Genomic DNA, 10,111 nt, shown 5'->3' on the forward strand with positions numbered 1-10,111 from the left:
GTGTTATATCTTTCACTTGGATGTTATAAGTTGCACTGAGTAAATGCAGCTGGATAAAACAAAAACTGTGTTCGTCTTCATTTCAGGATGCAAAGCCACCAAATGTTATTATTTTTAAGGGGGCTGATTCTTTACTATACCCACTGTATATAATCTTTGGAGCCTATTTCAGTAATTTGAAGTAGCTACACTGCAGTCTACTGTTTTGAAAATGTACTGCAAAGAGTTAACGTGGCAAATTGTTTTTTTTTATTATTATTTTTTTTTATATATATTTCCCCCTTAACTGTTTGCAGTTCAAAACAGTTACATTTTTAAAACAGTAGCTTGACTGTAGTGTACTTCAAATTATTAAGCTTTTAGCTTGGCAAGCTATACTTTCAAAGTATCTTCCCCAGTAAGAAAGTGCTCTGTGGTGACTGTGAATAAAACCTACAGTGTCTCCCTTAAACAAGATCAACTGGATGATTTTTCTGATCAATGGGGAAATAAAAATGTAATAGTAGCAAAATCACATCTCTTATTAGTGTGCTCTCCTCACAGTTTCTTCAATGAACTGCATTCCATTTTTGCTCCTCTAGATGTCCCTCCAGGCTACTTGTGGTTTGCCCTTGTTTCCTGATGTTACTGAAAAAACTTGTAACTATCAGTGGATGAAAATGTAAAGAATGAGGATGAGAAAGTGACTCAATGAATAAGGCTTTGTTCACATTTCTCATGTTCAGCTCTCAAACACTAGACTGTTGCACTTGTGCGGACAGGTGGTTCATGGCTCTTATGTCTTTAAGATGTTCTTGTTCCCACAAGATCATAGTTACAGCTCTCACAGTTAACTCATTGCCCTAACATGACTGAATGATCTGATTCCTAAAATAACTGAGCGGACACGTATTCTTTAACTTTTTTTTTTTTAATAAATATATGCATAGGTGTAAAGTACTAATTGTAGGACTCATTACTCATTTTGGAGAATTTATACATTGTAATATTAATATGTAATATCAATAATCTTCTTTTTCTATACAATGAAGTGAATGATTACAGAGTCACATTTGGAACACCATGAGGGCGAGTAAATGATGACGCAATTGAATTTTAGGAGTGGACTGTCCCTTTAAGAATAGTTTCAGGCGGTGTTCGTTCTTCCAGTGTATGTATGTAATCGTGGAACAAGAAGCTTGTTCTCTGTCTCTCCATGAAGTGTGAATCATTTCCTCAGCTTGTACCAGGCTGTCAGCACTTGAAGGTAACGGTGAACAAGTAGTCTCGAGCTCTCTAGGTTATCAGACAGCTCCCAATATTGCTGTCTTATCTCTCTATTCATAATTAACGCCGTTCTGGTGGCCGTGTCGCCGCTGAAACAATGAGGTCGTGCTTCGTCCTGTTAAGGATCGAGTGCATTTCCCCCAAACTCCCGTAAGGTCGACTGCAGGGCTTATCACAGCAAACGGCGCATATTAAGCAGCGAATCCATTCACCTCAAGCGGAGGATTTGCGGCAGAAGAAGCGCGCGTACGCTCTGAGAAGACGCTCTGAATTAATAAATACCAGGTTTCTGATTTCTTCTTTGGTGTAAAGGGAGAAGGGCTTGCGTTACCTCTATAGGGAATCGGATCGGCTACTTGAAGTCACCGGACAAGCCTACGCTCGCGCGTAAGGACTGAGTCTGAAATATTGACACATAGAGTAGGGAGGATTAAACGGAAAGTGGCCCATTTGCATTGGCCACGAAAGCTTATTTATAGAACCCTGTTAACTTGATGCCAAAGTTCCACAGTTCAAGCTAATTTAAAATGGTCTCCAAAAGCCACTCTAAAACCAAAGACCAGTTTGACCAGCTGAAAAAGCGCTCTAAACTTCCTTAAAACTAGCAAACAGGACAGGTTGAAACCAACTAAAACTAGAAAACGCCTTTTTTTCAGCAGGGATATCAAAACAAGTTAAATAAATGAAGAATATCCTAAACACAGAAACCCCTAGTTAAAATTGTTATGCTAATAGGCTACCCAGAAGAAAACATCTTATTTTATTCTAAACAGACAAAATCTCATCAAATATACAATAGAGTTTGTCCTTCAAACCTCTTAGGATCAAATTGGAATGCTTACCTAGTTTTGTAACGAAACCTTTCTTCTGCTGATTCTTGCCTCTTCTAACTTAAGCCAGTACAATGCCTATAAAAATGCCTCTTCTGCGAATTCCAATCTTCCCAAGTAGCTTTTTTTCCCCCATCAAATCACTGGGCGTATACCCAGAACTTTATGGGTGGGGAAAACAAGATATATTACTCAAGAGGGGTGTTGTGTGGACATAACTCCCCTGAAAGTGTATTGTCATAACCACGCTGGAAAATGAGGTGAGAGGTGAGAAGAGGTTTAGGAAGTGAATAACATCACTTAAACTTTTTTTCTCTAACTATCTACAGCCATTTTCTGATTTACTGCAGTGTGTTCTGTGCCAACTGCATGGCCCGTGTCTGAATGACCTGTGAGTGAGCGTGTCTATCACAAGTAGGAGCATGTATTTGACTGTTGCACAAAGGCTTAGTGAGACTCATGGTGAGATCATCATCCAGCCACACCTTGAGGGCTTAGTCAGATACATTTTTCCAAGTTTCCAGCCAACATGCTTTGCCACATTCATCAAAATATAAGTTTAAGAAGTCTTCTTTACTATATAGCTTTCTTTCTGCAGTATTAAGCAGTATTATGTTTGTGCATACGTGAGGGAGGGAGAGAGAAAGAATGCAGCTATGTGAGCGAGAAAGCTGTCTGCTGCGTGGCGCACAGCATACCAGAACACAATTATCAGGAACATGTGCTTTCCAATTACCAAGACAAAACCCTCACAGTCCAGTGATTCTCCTCCACCCTGTTCGCTAAGCCTACAGTCTCTGTGTTTGGTTGATACTATGCAACATTAATGTTTGCCTTTGAGTAGCATTGTTTGCCATTATAATTACTGCCAGACAATACAACAGGCTTTCTGGCTGTGAGTGTCATTAAAACTTTACTCACAAAGCAAAAGTTCAACAGTTTTTAAAGTCAAAACTATAAAATAAACATTAAATAGGTCAAATAAAATTATATATATATATATATATATATATATATATACAGTATATATACACACACATTGCATTTTAATTTAATGTAAATATTTCTGTTGAGGCCCTCTACTGGCTGAATCTACCAAAATCTTGCAATTTAAAAACATGGGTTGCCACTATGGGTATAGTATTTTGGGACGAGATGAGTCTTGACAGGTATAAAATATTCTTCTGGATTTAAAATCTAGCACAGTGTATCAGGCAAACACTGTTAAAACCATGATTAGCACACGTTGTCAAACAGGACACACCTACAATCCGAGCCTAAATCCTAATTCTTCCTCTAATTCCTGTATCGCATTGTACTTTCAAAAATTTAATAATAGTGATAATAATTATACAACATAACCTGTAAGTATATTTCAATGGCAAACTTTTATGTAATCGTATATTTATCTTTTATTAGGCAATTGTTTAGTTAATATTTTCTCCCAGTTTTCAAGGTAGTAAAGAAGGTTGCTCAACTTCATAGGCGTAACTTCTGACGTTTCTATGCCAGAAAACGTATTGTGCAAGTGCGATGTGAGAAGCTCTTCTTTAAAGATTGATGGTTTTAGAAATGTACTGCAATCAGCTTTAGTCTCTGATGACATCATGACAGTGATTGACAAAACAAAACAAAAATACTACCCTGCTGGTATTATGTATGCAAATAGGATTTTTTTTAAAATTTTTTACAAGCAACATATATTTAACAAAAATTCATTGATTTATAGTAGTTTTGCCGACAGATATTTTTTTTTGTTTTTTGTTGGAAGGCTCTGAACAGCTTGAATCTTGTTTGTGTTATCAGCTGCAAGAGTGATCAGTCACATGACATTTATGACAAAGTGCCAGTTAATCAAAAACAGCTGTTGATGTTGTTTTAATCATGGTTATTGTATATTTAAACTATGTATGAGAGAGAGAGAGAGAGAGAGAGAGAACGAGAACACAAGCCTCTCTGTGTAAGAGCGCCCTCTAGTAATTGAATGCAGGTATTGCCAGATTTACATCCAAAACCAAAATTTTTGCAGGGCATGTAGCTTGTACATACACCAGCATGGTATCAATAGGTATCAATAGTTTATACATCATCATCATCATCATTATTACTATTACTGAGAAGTTTTCTTGCTGAGGCATTGCAGTAAGACAGCACATCAACAGTTTTGTATGCTTGTATCCAAAACTAATTTCGAGAATTTAAACACATTTTGAGAGGTAGTGTAAAAATGGAAGTATAAACAAACATTCATAATGGGAATGGGAACTGTTTTCTATTTTGAAGTTACTTTTAGCACCAACAGTGGGCTGTGTGCTTTTACACTTGAGTGTTTATGAATTCAAATGTTTAACATGCATTCTGTGTAGCACAATGTAAATTTATGTGCAAATGTTGAAAAGGATTGTGATAAGTATAATTTATTCATTTTATGAATTTAATTATTAAGTTTAATGATTAGGATTAAAATCATACAGAGACAAATTTGAAAAAGCATGAACATTTGGAGTCAACAAGTTACTCCATACTGATGAATTATTACTGATAATCATCACATTTCAAAGTGTAACAAGCATTTTAAAAAAAGAAATGGAGTAATAACATTTGTTTTTATCATTGTTCCTTGACAACTGTCCTTGTGTTCAAGCAGGAACACACCAGTTTAGCGAAGTTTCAAGAAGCTTCCTGTAAAACAATTCAGATATTATTTCAACTGTAGTTTAACACCTGTAACATGATTCTTTCTTGAAGCATCAGTTTAGATGTTTGTGATATTCAAGTCATTTTGTATCTTTCTAACCTCAGCATCATTCAGACTTGTGCAAATAACCTACTCACCGTGACTTCCTCTGCAATGTTCCTCCTTAGACGATCCCAGAAATGCACTCTGTCACCTTCATCCTCTGGCCAGTCCAGATATGTACGCGATCTCACCAGTCTGGCCAAACTATGGAAAGGAATGATAAAAGTATTTACACAATTTATAAAATGAGAAAATGAATACAATATTTGATTTAGTAAATTAACAACATCAACCATATCAGAGGATTATATATACATCATAAATGTGATGTATAAAAAAAAATCAGATGACAGCTAGGATAAGTTTACACATATAATACAACATTGTTCAAAAGTTTGAGGTTGCTAAGATTTTTTTTTTTAATGTTTTTGAAGTCTCATATGCCAGCAAAGCTGCATTTATTTGATCAAAAATACAGTAAAAACAGCAACAATGTGAAGTATTAATTCAATTAAAATAACTTTTTTAATTTGAATATAATTTCAAATGTAAATTATTTTTATGATACTTCCTAAACGCATCTATAAATGTGCTGCAATTTCACAGTAAATGCACATTGTTCTTAAAGGGGGCATCGTCCATCTTCCCCTACTCTAAAAAATGCTGGGTTGTTTCAACCCAACTTTGGGTCAAATATGGAAATAACCCAGCTGTTGGGTTAAATTTTTACATTACATTTTTAACCCAAAAGTTGGGTTAGTCCATATTTGACCCAAAGTTGGGTTGAAACAACCCAGCATTTTTTAGAGTGTAATTACCGATGGAAAGCAGAAAGCTCAAAAGGAGAGATGTGTTCGAGGAAGATGAGGATTAGACGGTGTTTCTGATCCTCCAGCTGCCGGTGTGTGGCCACTCGTATCTCCAGACTGCACCAGTCACTACGCAGATACCTGCGGCTGATCAAACAAACCGTGCACTGACTGCTGTAGATACTCTCGGTGATGTTGTCCATGATATCTTTTCCAACCTAAAAGATGTTTCACAAGAAATTATTTTGCAGTGAGACTACATCTTGATGGATAACATAACCGATACTACTTATAAAAAGCTGTTACATCAACAACTCAACCTCAACTACTGATGCTGTTTTTTGTATTTAAATTCAGAAGATCAAACAGAACTTGACTTTTATAAACCTCATTTCAAAGTCTCTGTTGTGCAGACATAAGACAGACATAAGTCTCGGGTTCCCTTGTTCCTCCAGTCGAGGATCCATCTCCCCCAGGACCCAGGCCTCATCTTGTCTACAGAAAGACAGAAAAGCATCATACTGCATCTCCCCATCAGCCCCCTCGACTCGTCTCCTCCTCTTGTGCCACTGCCTACCAAACCTCCTCTCCAGCCACCCTCTCAGGCGGAAGAAGAGGACCACGGAAGGCCAGCGAGCAAAGCGGTATCCTACGGCTGCCGACAGCAGAAGACAAACGCTGCCACCTGTAGCTACATAGCAAACGTACATCGCGCCAGTCTGACACAACTTCTCCATGGCCGCCAAGAAGTTGAGTACCTGATAGTGCCAGACACATTTCTGCTTCTGCAAGTAGATAACCTTGACTTTTTCCGTGCTCTCTGCTCAGTCAAGAATCCAGACGTTTTTACAAATCCACTCCGTCAAGAACAAACGCTGTTAGTGCTGGCAAAACTTCAAACACACCATCAGTCAGGACAAGAGGACTGTCACAGCTGCAGAGACGTCAGGTCTTTAAACATACTCTCGGTCAGGAAGCTCAGATGGCAGTTTACCAGCACTAGAGTCTGGAGTTTTGTTAGGTTTCAAAAGATGCTTCCGGCATCTGTATAGTTCGAAAAGCTCAGGTTGATGAGCTTGGGACGCTTGAGATGGTGCAGAGTACTGATTTTAGTGTTACTGAGAGGTGCTCTTTCAGCTCCTCCTGAGATTTCAAAAGACACCAGGTTTGGGAAATAAGGTGCCATGAAGTCATTCTTGCATATGAAAAGGGTGCAAATCACTTTCAGCTCTTGAACTGCTGTAAAAACATTATTATTACAGTCCGCAAAATCCAGTCTGTCTCCATTTAGCTCCAGAACAAACATTCCCTCAGGCTGTGATGTACGTCCCAGGTAAAAAGTAGTTCCATAATGTGCATCAATACTTAGTCGCTGTATTTTCGGTGGAAATCCATAAAAAAATCCTATTTAGATGCAACTCATAAATATACTCCAGTCTACCCAGTGACAGTTCACGAAGCTCCCGCTGGTCCCGAAATGTTCCGTCTTCAATAATCTCAATGATGTTATTATCAATAAGCAGGACCTCCAAAGCCTTAGGGGATCTGAAATCCTTCGCAGTAAGCTGTGAGATCTTGTTTGAGTCGAGTTTGAGAATTTTGAGGCGATGCAAACCACGAAATGCGTACAGCTGTATGGTTTTGATGGTATTAGAACTGAGGAAGAGCTGCTCGAGAAGAAGCATACAAGCAAACTGGTCTCTGCCAACTTCTGAAATTGAGTTTCCGGTGATGTCCAGCAAGGTTAAGGACCAGATAGTCCCATTCACTGCAACACAGAATGGAGCATCTGTCAACTTCATATAGGCCATTTGCAGTGCTTGAAAACCTCTGTTACCTGTCCAGAAACTAAAGTCCAGCTGGCCTACTTCTGATCTGCTGATGAATATCTTTGTCAAAGTTGTCCCACACTCCTTTATGTCCTCTGTAGCCAGTCTGTCTGTTGATGTAAAAATGAGGCTGAGGGCCTGAAGATTAAGGTTGGTGACGAGATGTCACAAATTTTTGAAGTTTGTTGAATATTTTCTTATTACAGTTCCTGTCAAACTCAACTCCTTGACTTTTCCAACCCCAGACTCCCAAATACTATCAAGTGACTCTCCTTTGAACTCCAAAGAAAGGCTGGAGAGGTTCTGGAACACAACTAGAGAGCTAGCTTGAATGATTTTGATACTGTTTCCTATTAGATAAAGATTTTGAATCCCAGAGAGGACAGTCACAGGCCAAGTCTTCGATCCCCCTGGACATCCTTTGGCCTCAATTGTTGAAATCCCACTGTCTATCACACTCAGGTTCTTCAGATGGGACATTGCATCGGGAAGATAACAGAAAATATCACTAAGGTCCTGTGCACAAGTTCTGGTAATCTCTAGTCTGATTACGCTAACCAGCGGATCAAATATAGTGCTGGATACATTGACTAACTTCAGATCTCTCAGTGTCAACTCCTCCAAATTAGTCAAACCAGCAAATGCGAGACTTTCCATGGTGACGGACCTACAAATTGCATCACTGAAAAGCACCGACAAATACTTCAGATTGGGGAGTCCTGAAAATGCAAATGCAAAAGTGTGAAAAGGCATCAGCAGGAATACTTGAAATATCACCGAAGATACAAAGGGATCGAACTTCAAGGCCTACCTCTGACAGATCAGTGCGCAGGTCTGTAACATTGCAGTCTGCGTATGGACCCCTTCCTGGATAATGGTAGCAGTGTGGCGTCTTGGGCATGTCTCTGAGGAGATGCTCCTCGATGTTTGTGCAGCGTTTACTTATATAAGTAAAAATGCCATTGCAGATACATAAACCCAGTGCAAACCTCCACCAGAAGCACAAGCAATTGGAGTCATACAGACCCATTGTAGAGGTACTCTAGACAAATCTACTCCTATGCCTTCACTCTGCAAGTTTTTCATTCGCATTTAACATCACACTGCACTTGTTCAGACTCTCACTTCCTCTTTAACTGTGAAACAGCACAGGTTTTCTGTTTTGAAAACATCTATCTCAAGTCCTGCCTCTTTGCTGTGCAATTGTTTTCTCACTGAACCACCAGTTTGTCTTAATGATTCTTAAATAGGACATTTTGTACTGTTACATCAAACTGACTGAAGGAGAATAGGTAAAATACTAGGGGTGTAAATCGGATGGTTCGTCACGATACGATACGATATCGATTCTCATACCCAGCGATACGATATTTGCCGATTTCTCAAAAAATTCTACGATACGATTACGATTCGATTCGATACAGGAGTATATCGATCGATATTATGATATTATATATCTATTTTAAACAACCATCTACATTTTTATTAACTCACAAATGCAACCAAAATATATAACATGAACATTTATCTGAAATTTTCACATCCATACCTCAATTGGGACATTCACATCAAGAAATAGGCCTACACATTTTATTTTTAAATAATAAAGAAAATGAACAATTGGAAAAACAATTCTGGACCCGGATTCTCCTTGTGGTCTAAAATAAATTTTCAGGTAGGCCTACGCTACAGAAATGTAATAATCAAATGTAAAATAACTGCATAGTCTTCACTATATAAATTAAATATAGAGTTTTGATGTAATTTTGTCTGTATTTATTCATCCATGCATAAAAAAGCAGAAGAGAGCTCAATTTAGTAGTCGCGCGGTGTAGACGCGGCTGTCTGTGTGCGTGCGCAGAAAACTTCTCACAGCGCTCGACTGTTCTGCAAACAATCCCGAGCGTCTTTTATGCTCACCTTGTGCCTTCCGGCAGTCCTTCAGGCTTCAATATAACGTATATCGAGTCCTGATACGTGAGTTTGAACGAGAATGCACGCGTTGGCGGTAATGCATAGACGGACATTATGTGAAAATGTGGACAGTGCCAAAATAAGGGTGCCTATTCATACTACAGATCAGGGCCGGGTCTAGGGGGGGGAATGCCCCCCCAGATTCTCCTTGTGCCCCCCCAAAAAAATGTCCAGCCAAAAAAATAAAAAAATAGAAAATAAGCATTAAACACTTATTATTTGTACTATCTAAATAAGGATCAGTCACTTTGTTCAAAGGACTATGAATATATTACCCTAGAAAGTGCTGCCCTACCACAATTTCTGATTGCCCCCCCAGTCCAGCGAGCCTAGTACCGGGCCTGCTACAGATGTCGATATTTTACGTGTGGCATCGATGCATCGTATCGTCAGACATCGTATCGATGTATCGATCCATATCGATGAATCGTTACACCCCTGTAAAATACATCAATGAGAATATCTGGGACAGATTTCTGCATGAATTTCTTCAGAATTACTATTCATAAAATATGTACTATTAAAAACAAGGATAGCCTAATTTTTGTGCCGATTTTTCTATGTGCTCTTTATGAGTTGCTTTATTACATTAAATGACTTTGGCAGTTTAATCCTGTTTAATAAAGGTCTGACATGTAAACTGCTGTATGTGCACAAAAAAAA

The 10,111-nt window shown here is 38.5% G+C and overlaps 1 long non-coding RNA gene and 1 pseudogene across 1 annotated transcript; both read right to left on the reverse strand.

Moving 5' to 3' along the window:
- Positions 1 to 1,121: 1,121 nt before the first annotated feature.
- On the reverse strand, positions 1,122 to 2,339 carry LOC107723511 (uncharacterized). Its single transcript, XR_001637925.1, has 2 exons — positions 2,109 to 2,339; positions 1,122 to 1,666 (listed from the first exon to the last, which is right to left on the reverse strand). It is a non-coding gene; the product is annotated as an uncharacterized LOC107723511 (long non-coding RNA).
- A 2,427-nt stretch (positions 2,340 to 4,766) lies between these two features.
- Positions 4,767 to 7,447, reverse strand: LOC107723378 (toll-like receptor 13; annotated as a pseudogene).
- Positions 7,448 to 10,111: the final 2,664 nt, after the last annotated feature.

The sequence above is a fragment of the Sinocyclocheilus rhinocerous genome, unplaced genomic scaffold (assembly GCF_001515625.1).
Source record: "Sinocyclocheilus rhinocerous isolate Xijiao unplaced genomic scaffold, SAMN03320098_v1.1 scaffold241, whole genome shotgun sequence".
In the NCBI taxonomy this organism is placed as follows: domain Eukaryota; kingdom Metazoa; phylum Chordata; class Actinopteri; order Cypriniformes; family Cyprinidae; genus Sinocyclocheilus; species Sinocyclocheilus rhinocerous.